The following is a 12,500-nucleotide window of genomic DNA, read 5'->3' as shown; positions in this document are numbered from 1 at the left end:
GCTTAGAGTTGCAGCTCAGAGGCCTGCAGCGGCAGGCGGGGAACGCTGGAGCCCTCCATCACTGAAGCAAGCAAGCCTCATGTTAGTTTCAAGCTGCCTGGCTGCCGGCCGCCATCTTGGCTGGCAGTTAATTTGCATATTGCCCTGATTAGCCAATGGGAAGGATAGCGGTCATATGCCAATTACCATGTTTCTCTTTTATTAGATAGGACTAGAGGCCTGGTGCACGAATTCGTGCACAGGTGGGGCCCTAGGCCTGACCGATGATCAGGTCTAGTTGGGGCCCTCTTGCCCAGTCCTGATCAGGGCTGGGCCAATCAGGGCCTGCCGGCCAGGGGGAGGAGTATGGGGAGGGACCGCAGGAGGTTGGCTGGCCACAGGAGGTTGGCTGTGGGAGCGCACTGACCACCAGGGGGCAGCTCCTGCGTTGAGCGTCTGCCCACTAGTGGTTAGTGCGTGTCATAGCGACTGGTCGACCAGTCATTCTGGTCGTTTGGTTGTAACGGTCACTTAGGCTTTTATATATAGATAATATTACCTAACAAACTGAGCAACCTGAGAGGCAAAACTTCCTCACATATAATATGAGAGTGGGGGATCAGATAAGTGGTTTTACAACATACATATACAAGGGGTATAAGGTGGCCAGGGAGAAAGTTTGAAGGGCCACTACCAGGAGAAATACGAGCAGGTGTGCCTCAGGCCCTCAGTCAGCTCTACCTACATCTGCTTGGTAGAGTGGGCTTCCATGTAAGACAGACTGAAAAAAGGGTCTACAATAACTTTTAAAGATAGATGAAGCCATTGAAGTCCCAGCTCACTCTAACATTCCATGATAGCTTGACTTTTTTGGCGCTATCAGAGGTAACAAGGAGCTGTACTTGGACCTTTTCAAATCAACAAATTCCAAGTACCAAGCAGTGACTGAAACATAAGCCAACCCTGAGCATCAATTTAGATGCTGATGCCACTGGTGGGAGAACCACGCAACACGATTTGCTCCTGAACGGTTTCTCACAGTTCTTTCTCCAGTTCCTACCAAGCTGAGAGAACTTGTTCCATCAAGATACACACTCCAGTTCTGTTCTGTTTTGTTTTTTAATGTCTGCCTTGCAGGAGATGTCTGGGACCTCGTCCTCCCACCAACCTCTGCGACAGTGTGGCCCGTGCAGCCCAGTCTGGCCTCCGAAAGCATCCTCTCCGATGTCTGCGGCAGACTGGGTCTCACCCCAGAAGTAACTCCTGCTGATAAGAAACTCTTCCTATGGCCAAGCAAATCACTGTTTGATTTTTGCAGCATTCTTCACTCCTGTTTTTCTTCCTCCTCCTCCCTTCCTATAAAAAAGGTGTCTTTTAAGTCTATCTAGAAGGAAACCTGAACAGCGAGGCGCTTTCCCCTCTTAATTTGTTCCTTATCCCGCTGGTGATTCATGCCCTCCCGCTCCTTCCTCAGCACACTGAGGCGGCTCTGTTCTGCTCAGTTGTGGGAGGCCACGTCAGCAGGAAACAGCACTGGCTGCCAGGTCACATTCAATACTGTCTGGAGCAAGTCAGCGTGCAGCACCCGCAGGACAGAGGCTGCTCTATGGCTTCTCCCGAGTGAAGGGAGCGCTCAGCCTGGAAAAAAAGGCTGGTCTCTGAGCGCCACAGCGATGCGGCCCAAGCCTAGGGAAGACTCCAAACGCCATGGGTTAGAGTTTCCCCATTTCTAAATGTTCCCAAATATTTCCAGCTAGAGAGTTATTGGTCTCCCTTCTCCTTCTTTTCTTAGAGGGCTTTCTGTACTGCATCCAAATTCATATTTGGAAAAGGTTGCCACAAGCCAACTCAAACTTCATCGTGGCTTTCTGGCTCCTGAGTCCGACAGAGGAAATTCTGCACATCCAACCAACCAATCTCAGCCTGACCCGCACTGAGTCAGGACAAAAAACCTGACCTAAGGGGCAGACACACAAAGGCATCACTACGGGTCTCTTCTCTTATAAACACACACAGTAAAAACAGTAAACAAATAAGGCATGCCAGATATCATCATGATATCTCACAGGATGGATTCATGTCAAGAATCACCCCACACACAGAGAAACACGCAGTAAATGACAATACCATATTTAATGTAGCTGGCTTGGTAAGTTCCAAAATAAATCCCTCTCATGTAAACCAACATGATTAAGATTAACAGGCTACAATAAAATAGTAAGGCTCCTATGCATGGGGATATGGAAGTGTTTCTTAAGTTGCTGCAAGAGTAGACCAGGGAGCCTGTATAAAGAAGAAATGTGATTTTTCTCAGGAGCCTCCTAACTTGATAACTTCCCCCTCCACTCTTAAAAGTGGACAGCCCAAAAATCAAATCTTTCTCTCCCCAAATGCCAGGTTTCCTAAAGAAAACATCCCTTCCTGTGGAGGGTATGAATAAAAGAAACAGGAGAGAAGGGAGATGAAGACAGGGAGAGTGGCTCATACATGAAGGAGGGTGTCCGAGTGAGAGACAGGCCCAGGATGGAGAACAGAATAACACAACACCAACACTGCAGACACAGCAAAGGCTGTCTGCTCCTTTCTGGGAGGCACTGAGCTACCAGGTAGGTAGAAGGTGTTAATTACCCCCAAGCACACACAAACCCAAGCGCAAACGGGAACATGTACCTTCCAAGAAGGCATTAGGAGCAAACCAGAGAAGGAAGAAAAACACACAGGGCAGGAGATGACACGTAGCTGTTGCATGAACTTTTCCATGAGGAGGAACTAAAGGCCAAGACAAAATCAAGGTACTTAAATATTCAGTGATGTAAAAGATAATCCTTTTCATTTTCCACCATTCATATAAATGAACACCAACAGCACAACTGGTCGAACAGCCACTTTATCAAACCTGGTCTTCAGACAGAGATTGAGAATCTTTACGTGGATTCTCAACAGAATCTCCTTAATGGGGGAAATAGAAAATATTAGATTCATCTACCTATTAATTTACTGAAAACCAAGTTTAATTGCCTAGCACAGACTTTACATAGATCCATGAAAAAAAAATTCCCTGATAAATTACAATAAATCTTTAAAAGCACCTCAAAAAATTAAAACTACCAAATTTTATATACTGAGTGTACATCTGGAATAAATTTAAATTAGCAATTATATAAGGGAAGTATTTAGGGAAGATGGTCTAGATCCAAAGGTAATGTATTTCTTGGTTAACACTGTAGGCACAAAGAAAAAAGTAAAAGAGAATAAGGAAACTAAATATTTTCCATATAAGTGTTAGAAGCACTTGATAAATTTGCTCAATTAGGTTATGTTGTTTTTAATAGGATAATAGTGCAACAGCTGACACACAGATGAACAACAGAAGAGCCTTGAAAATTTTTAAACCCAAAATGTAGTTTTTTTGAGAGTTAGACATAACAGAACAGACACAAGTGGCAACATTGGCAAACACACTGCATGTGTGTATATGTATGCATACGTACACATATAGAAAAAAATGGGCCTTTTGGCATAATGAGACATAGACATTTGGTGAGAAGCTAAAATTAACAAAGAGCATTACAAGATTATGACTTGCATATAAATCCTCCAGGGCATATTTAGAAGGGATAATGTTTAAGCAAATTAGTCATATTTTAAAACTGAGAAGTATAGAGAATAAGCTATCCCAGACATGCACACACACAAAATGATTATGCAACACAAATAAAGAAAACCCAAGTTGATTTGTAATTTTCAAGACCTAATTAAATCTGAAAGAGAAACTGAAAACTAAGTTAGTGTATTTCATTGATCCTATGTCATCTTTTTCCTTATTTTAACATCTCCTAAAAACGGAAAGCAGCTTAACATACAGGGCAAGTCAGTTTAATTGATAGTGTTTTCTCTTTTGTAGAAAATAATGACTTTTCAAAAAAAATCAATGGCATACTAGATTCAATAGAATGATAGCAAATGATCCTATGAAAGCATCAAAAACAGGACAAGTCTGTGTGCTGTTTTACAGACGAGACAAGCAACAAGACAATCTTATCCTGTTCATGGATAAGAGGTGGACACCAGGATCCTTCAGCTCAGGCAGTACATCAGGGATGAGCAAGTATCACTTTTCATGTTTTTAGGATTTCTTTCCATTCACAAATAATTTAATATCCTAAATATTGGATGCCATAAAAATAAAACCCACCAAATATTTTACTGAATGCAATGTAAACGAAATATGCCAAGTCTATCTTTAAAAATATACTCGGTACCAATTACATCTAAATCTCTGAAAGTAGGGACCCAAGCATTGTTGTTGTTTTTTCAAATCCCAGGTGACTCAGCTGTGCAGCCAAGGTTGACAACAAGTAATGTAAAGCACCTGGCTTGCACAGACACATCAAAAAAAACTATTAAAACAAGAAAAAAACACATATCAGTAATTTTCTTTCCCTTTTTTGTTACTATTCAAGATTAAATTGTGCTAATAAAATTTTAGAGAAATTAATGAAGTACCTAAAGAGCCCTAAATGATAATTTAACATCTCAGTTTCAAATAAACAACCTAGATAATTAAGCTCTTGAAATCTGCCCTCACTTGAACCTATTTAAGTAAAATTCTGGTCTCTTCATGAATTAAAGTGCAAGAGAAAAAAAGAAATTGAGAGACATGAAGAATTTTAGAAATGATCTGGTTCAATCCTCCGATTCTGAAGTGAGAAATGTGAGGCCCTGGTCAATGAAACTAGATTGAAAGGAGAGGAAGTTAAACCACTATCAGGAGACGCTCTCCCTCTAATTGAAGCCAGTAAGTTTTGTCAGGTTTCTTCCTTCAAAAGGGAAGAGAGAAATCAACAATATAATCAGCTGATTTGTATTGTATGAGTTCAAGTCCAAAGACCATTGATGTGAACCTAAGTCAATTTTTTAAAAACTGCACAAAACAGAGGGTGTGTGGAAGGTGTACAGTTAAAATTTGTTGACACAGGGAAACGGGCTTGAAATAAATTTAAAGAGGTCAGATCAGCAAGGCTATTATGCACTTTATGTTGAGCCATTTCCTATGTCTCCTAAATACATTACCCAGAGCTATTTTTCAGCACTCTGGCTCAAGTTCTAAAGAGTCTCATTTTCTCAAAAGTCTGTTTTGTGGTTAATTACTTGCCTTCTGACTACTCTGGTGATAGCCAAGAAACAGGTAGAATGCACCTGTTGTTCTTGAGTTTCATCTGAGTTGGAAGCTGACATTCTATTCACCTCTAAAGAATGTTAATTGCTGATACCAGCATGACAGGTGCAATGAGTATTAAAATGATCAATGAAAACTCACAGAACAGCAAGGGAAATCATCTCCAGCGGTTCTCAACCTGTGGGTCACGACCCCTTTGGGGGCCGAATGACCCTTTCACAGGGGTCGCCTAAGACAGTGGTCAGCAAACTGCAGCCCCTTGAGTGTGGCTCTTCCACAAAATATCACGTGCAGGCGTGCACGTACAGTGCGATTGAAACTTCGTGGCCACACTCAAGGGGCAAAAGAGCCGCTGTGGCTCGTGAGCCAAAGTTTGCTGACCACTGGCCTAAGACCATCGAAAAACACATATATAATTACATAGTTTACAGTAGCAAAATTATAGTTATGAAGTAGCAACGAAAATAATTTTATGGTTCGGGGTCACCACAACATGAGAAACTGTATTGGAGGGTCGCGGCATTAGGAAGGTTGAGAATCACTGATCTAGACTCTAGATTCTAGAGGAGAACATGAGAATATTCCTCAAGAGCTGTAAATTTAATTACTAATAATTGGTCTGGAATTCAACAATTTCACCCTTAAAATAGATTTTTAAAACAGGGCACAAATTTCTAAATTTCCTGTTTTCCACGTTACTATGGAGTCATTCACTACCCCTAACTGCCTCTCATGGATAACTTCTCCTCTTTTCTGAAGGCAATGTTCCTCTGCTCCAGATCCTTGCTGGTGTAGAATCCTATCTATTTTGAATTCTAAGTCACTTCCTTTCCCCCATTTGATGCTTCAAAACTTTCCTGTTTCTTTAGAATACTTTACCCAGAGGTTCTCAACCTGTAGGTCGCGACCCCTTTGGCAGTCGAAGGACCCTTTCACAGGGGTCGCCTAAGACCATCCTGCATATCAGATATTTACATTACGATTCATAACAGTAGCAACATTACAGTTATGAAGTAGCAACGAAAATAATTTTATGGTTGGGTCACAACATGAGGAGCTGTATTTAAAGGGCCAGAAGGTTGAGAACCACTGACACAGTGAAGCCAACTTCCATAGGAGCCCACCTACTTTTTATCCTCCCCTTTTGTCTTTCTCTTTACTATCACCCAGCTGACTAGGGAGGAGCAATGTACTTGTTTATTACTTGAATACAGTGTATGATATTCTTTTATCTGTTTAGAATATTTTTCATATTTGCATGTTTCCTAATTCAGTGACCCCTTCTATACTACAAAATACAATTCATTAAACTTTAAAATATCCCTAGGATATCCTTGGCAATCATAGTTTTTTTCTCATTATGTGGGAACTCAGGCACAGAAAAGAAAAAGGAATTTCTGATAAAATGGCAATTGAATTAGATGTAAACTAAAAGACTGTAAAGGGGAAATTTTTCAGATAAAGAAAAAGATTCTATCTTTGAGCATATAACAAAGAATTTAAACCATTATCCCTTTTTATTTCCTGCATATACATGGACTTTTTCCCTTTGTCCATTTTGTGACCATACTTAATTCTGCGTTTTTTCTTTTGTTTAAGGGCACCATTTCTCTAAGTCCCCTTTTCTTACAAGTGCCCCTCACCCCACAATCTCCTACTTCAGTTCTCAAAGCTTGGTCCCCGAACCAAGGACATCAGTATCACCTGGCAACTTCTGATAACTACAAATTCTCAGGCCCCACCCACTCCAGACCTGAATTAGAAATGGGAGGGGGACAGCAATCTGTGTTTTAACAAGCCCTCCAGGTGATTCTGAGCCACGCTTAAGTTACTGGGAATTGTCAGTGTCTGACACATGGATGTCATGCCCTTGATTCCGGCATTCCGTGGGGATCACCTGGGTCAAGCACCAAGCTGTTTCCTAGGCATCTCCATCATTCAGTTACCAGGCTGGATCTACAAAGGGAACAAAGAGGGGAGCAACAGTCCCAGCCCAATTCTTCTATAAAGTCAAGTGAAAGCAGGGCTAAAAGCAGCTTCAGCAAGCAGCAAGTTGTAACATGGTTGTTTTCTCATCTACCTTTTAACTCCATCTGCCCGCACAGTCTCACCTGTTCTAATCAACTCTGAATTTTATTAGTTTACAATATATGAGCTACTGTGTTTACATCTAAATGACGGGAAAATAAACCTGTACTCTGCTGAAAGAAGAAAACTCAAATTTGTTAGATGACCCCCGTTTACTGCTTATGAAAGTTTGTAAGAAACACTGAAGAGCAATTTTAATTAATAGGTTCAATAAAGACAACTATCACAAGGAGTTTACTTAATATGTTTATGAATAGGAGATAAAATATCCTTGAGCACTTTGCAAAACTTTCCAAAGAAACTAACCTGGATGAACAGACACAGGTATGCGGGCAGCCTGTGCAGTGTGACGTTCTGGGAAAAGCACACCATGAGAGTTTTGAAGCTCTCCTGAGGGTTAGGTTAACCAGAAATTCTCAGTCTCCACTGCTTATTAGAATTACCTGTGATGCTTTTCAAAGGTCATGCCGTACCCCCTCCAATCTGACAATTCCTACAATTAGCCTGGAGATCAGTTAGCCTGGAGATCAACTTGTGCAGCTTTTTAAAGTTCCCCAGATAAGTGTGATGTGCCCAAGTTACAAGCCACTATGTTATTACAACCAGCTTTAAAATTCCGAGATGTTAGAGATGTTCTTGACCTTAAGCATATGATGCAAGAACTATGTTGTTCAAGATGCAAATACTTGACCCATAGTAATAAGAACTATTTTGATCATTAACTAAGAATAAGTTACCCAAATTAATCTCAGATCTTGACATGTAATTTATGGGATAACAAACCATGCTACTGCTTTATTTTATTAAGATTTTGTAACTATCTCATGCTTATACTCCAAGACAATGTAAGTATGAAGGTTTGATTACACAGCTTACAAAGACTGTTCTTCCTCAATAGGAGAAACAAGTTAAATTCTAGCTGTGCCAATGTGCTCATTGCTTATATCCTGGTACATACAGCAGGCATCATATACTGACACTGTTATATCTAGCTCAATACTCACTAACTCTATGTTAAAATATCCAGTCCTGGATACCCAAAATCATCCAACTCTGGACAACTCTTAAAGACTTGGCACTTCAAGATCAAGTAAACACTTTAATCTGACATTTACATGAGCTAGGTGTATGAGTGTGTAGCCACTTACATCAAAACTGCAAAATAAAGCAGATAAATATATATCTAGTCATTCCTCTAACAGAAACTAACATTCACTCAAAAGAACACTAAGGATAATGCTTATATTTTATATTTTTATGAACCAACTCCTATTCCCAAAGACTTTTCTTCCCTCTTGTCAGTTTAGAATAAAAACTATAGCTAATAATTAGAAGATTTTTAAATGAGGTGAAAACGTGGAAATTCCTAGTCAGAATGATACCACAAAACAGTGTTAATTCTGGCTCTACACTGCAATATATAAAGTGTCCATAAAGGTGTTACATTTAAATTATGGTATGCTTCCATTTTAACCCAGCCACAGAAAGATTTGAAGACTTGGCGGGGGGGGTGGGGGGGGGGGGCGAGGAATCAACTTTTCTCTCCAAATTGCAAAAGAAGTGTGAGGGGAAAGTTGGAGAACGGAATTACATCCAAACCACAGAAGAAATGCAGGTACATTCAAAGAACCCCAAACCATAATGTCATAAATGAAAGTCTCTGATGCAGGCGATTCTGAGGCCAGTTCTCTTCATAGAGCAGGTCCTTGAATAAAAATGTTTCGCTCAGTATCGCTTTGTTATAACGTTAATGAAATGCCACAAGAACTTAACTATGCTTATATCAATTAGCCTATGGTAAAACTGGTTTGTTATAAGTCCTTACGCTACAGTTTCAAGAACCTATCCCTGATGTTAAGTGAGGATTCACTATATTTAGATAGGGCCAGAAAGTAATATTACAACATATGCCCCTTTTATCCAACTGTCTTCACATCCTCAAAAATAGTGTGCAAAACACCTTCCAAGTCATTAAAAACTCTCCATAGGGAAACAACGCCCAATTTGACAAGCAGAAAAAAAAAAGTCCTGTTTTATTTTTTTAAAGTTTTCCTTCTTTATCCTTTTTTGTTAATCCTAATGCTTGTCCAATTAGGATAGAGTGAGCACAAAATGTTTACTCACAAAGATTTACACTGCAGGACAAATATTTTTCTGAAAGACCAGATTCCACCTGTTTTAAGGAAATCTACAACCATTAATCTAGTGCCCATTACTTGCTCCCTCTCTTCAATGTGTGTCCCATTAGTCAGCAAGCCTCGGCATCTGCTAAACATCTCTAATTTCTGTTCCCACTTCCACATCCCAGCACCACTGCCCTTCCCAGCTTTCTTCTCCTCCTTCCTGCCCCTCCCTGTGACCTATCTTTCCACCTCCCTCACCCTTTCAGTCTACACAGATGATGAAGAAAGAGAAAATGTACTCTATCAACTCCACTTAATTTAGTAACCAGACTCCTTTACAATTTAAAGTGTACTCTATATATTTCTGGATTTGGCAGTTTTTACTGAAACTTTACTGCTATAGATAAATGCTATAACTTTTCACTGCATGAAAACATTGATTACACATTAAAATATGAATGAGTAATCAAAATTAAGATGTTTGTGAATAATACAAAAGATAAATATAAAGCTGGTCTATCTTTTACTGTTAAATAGCCTTAAAAAATATTTTCCAAGGTGTTCCCAGACTATTCCTCACAGAAGAAAAAAGTTAACAAATGAATAAATATAATCATCATCCCCTCATGCTTTTTATAGGTAAGAGGAACTAACCCATATAGTGGACCTCTTCAGAGCTAGCATGTGTTTTTAGAAACACATTCATGCATGTATTATCTTAATTTGAAGAACTGAGGATAAAAATAGACAGATTTAACTACTTAAGCACAGTTACAATGTCTTAATTTGAGGAACTCAGAGTAAAAGTAACCAAATTTAACTAGTTAAGTGCAGTTAAAACAAACAAAAACCCTCTGTGAGTTAACTAAAGAAAATTTCCCACCATTTGACATGAATTTTTAGCAGTGTATTAGGAAATGACTTTCCCTTATTCTGAACACCAAATAGATGCTGGATAGGCATTTGGGATACAAAGATCACTGAGATTTGACCCCTACCATTGAAGAACCCTGGACAGACTTCTTTCAAGACCCTTCTACATGAATTTTTCAAGTTCGAAGTGTAAAAACAAGAGTAAAATATGCAGAAAGAATGAAACAAGAAGGAAAAGACTATGAGCTGTGAAATAAAATGTGGCAGGCAACTGAGGTAACATGACATTGTTAGCTCTTCTGAATTATCTGACATGCAAAGAGCTGTGACATTTAAGGAACTCCAAACAGTGATACCTTCAGAGATTACATTTTAATCATTGTTTAAAAAGCCTGAAAGGTAAAAGGCTACAGAGGCTAAATTCCCATCACATAATTTTTAAATGTATTAATCTTTAAGTAATATGACTAAAATGTGAAGACATCTAAAAAACAAAAGCACTCTAACCAATACCTCAAGTTCACATAGACTTTCCTGAAATGCATTAAAACAGTGGTTCTCAACCTTGGCTGCACATTAGAATCACCTGGGAATCTTTTTAAAAGCCTGATTTCTGGGCCTCATCCTCCAAAAATTCTGTTTCTTTGTTACTAATGTTGTGACCTCACCCGATAACAAAGAAACAGAATTTCCGGAGGATGAGGCCTAGAAATCAGGATTTTAAAAAGATTCCCAGATGATTCTAATGTGCAGCCAAGGTTGAGAACCACTGCATTAAAAGGACAGGTGACAAAAATGAAGAGTGGTTAGATGTCTAGCTATAATGGCTGAAATCTAATAATGGTTTTTATTTATTGGATAATTACAATGACTCACAGTTCCAAAAGCTTTCTACACAATACATAATTTAATCTGCATAGCAGCCCTTCAAGACCTATGCTGTTATTACAATTCTGTAGATAAGGAAACTGAGATGTAGAGAAGTAAAGTAACTAATTTTATGATCTACAACTAATATGCAGGGAATTTCTAATCCAGGCAATCTCACTCCCAGATGCATAATGATCTTACCAATATGCCTTACTCCCCTCAGTAGTGCCTAAGAGCAGAATGCATTAAATAGAAATTAAAATTATGGAGTTTAATTGTAAAAGGCAAGGCCTAAAGAAGAGAAAGCATACTCAGAAGTACTCCTCTGAAGGCCTTTCTAAATATGGCTGCTCAGGCACAGTGTGTAAGTTTGTTTTTTATCCAAAAGAAAAGCAATAAATAAAGCTTCAACTATAAAAAACCAAACCCAAACAAAAACAATCCATTTTAATTAAATGCATGGAACAGTGGACCCATTGTTTTATACAAAATGCTATATCTTAACAATATATACATTCCCATAAACCTTCATCTGAAATGTGTGAACTGTTGTCATTACCATCAACCCCGTAACAGTCAGCCTATTATAAATAGGCAATGGAATAGGCTAGAGAATCAACTCATTTCCACAAGTCGGATAATCAAGTCATTGCCTGTAAGTGATCAGGACATCTCTTTAAAAAATAATCAGCAAAGCTATGTATATTACTAGATGATGATGATGATGATGATGATGATGATGATGATGGTATTTATACTCGATTACCTCACAATCTTATTGGGTAGACATTAGCAACTATTCCCATTTTAAGCAAGGGAACAGGCTAAACAGTGATGGCGAACCTATGACACGCGTGTCAGAGGTGACACATGAACTCATTTTTTTGGTTGATTTTTCTTTGTTAAATGGCATTTAAATATATAAAATAAATATCAAAAATATAAATCTTTGTTTTACTATGGTTGCAAATATCAAAAAATTTCTATATGTGACACAGCACCAGAGTTAAGTTAGGGTTTTTCAAAATGCTGACACGCCGAGCTCAAAAGGTTCGCCATCACTGGAGGGTTAAGCATTAGCTAGCAAACTAGAGGACTTGCACTTTACTATTAAAATATAATCTTTATAACTTCTAACAAATCAAATCACCAAAACTTTACTTGGAGAAAAAAGCCAAAGAAAGTCTGACAATAAAATACTGGGTGAACCTTTTGTCCTAATAATGTAAATGTAAGAATAGATATAAACCACCAAGGTAACTGGGAAGGGCAGAAGGAGAAAAGTAGCAAGAAGCAGACACACTGGGTACCTCCCTAGAGAGGGACTTCACACCTCCTGGAAGCAACACCGTTTACACTAATTTTACGTAGTCTCATAACATTGCTCA

The 12,500-nt window shown here is 39.0% G+C and overlaps 1 protein-coding gene across 1 annotated transcript in view; it reads right to left on the bottom strand.

Moving 5' to 3' along the window:
- The window catches only part of FNDC3B (fibronectin type III domain containing 3B), a 332,113-nt gene that overhangs the window by 221,078 nt on the left and 98,535 nt on the right, over nucleotides 1-12,500 (bottom strand). The window lies entirely within an intron of this gene.

The sequence above is a fragment of the Myotis nattereri genome, assembly GCF_964212035.1.
Source record: "Myotis nattereri genome assembly, chromosome: 3".
Lineage (NCBI taxonomy): Eukaryota > Metazoa > Chordata > Mammalia > Chiroptera > Vespertilionidae > Myotis > Myotis nattereri.
The sequence above is the reverse complement of the archived record's forward strand: the minus strand, read 5'-3'. Positions and strand labels throughout refer to the sequence as shown.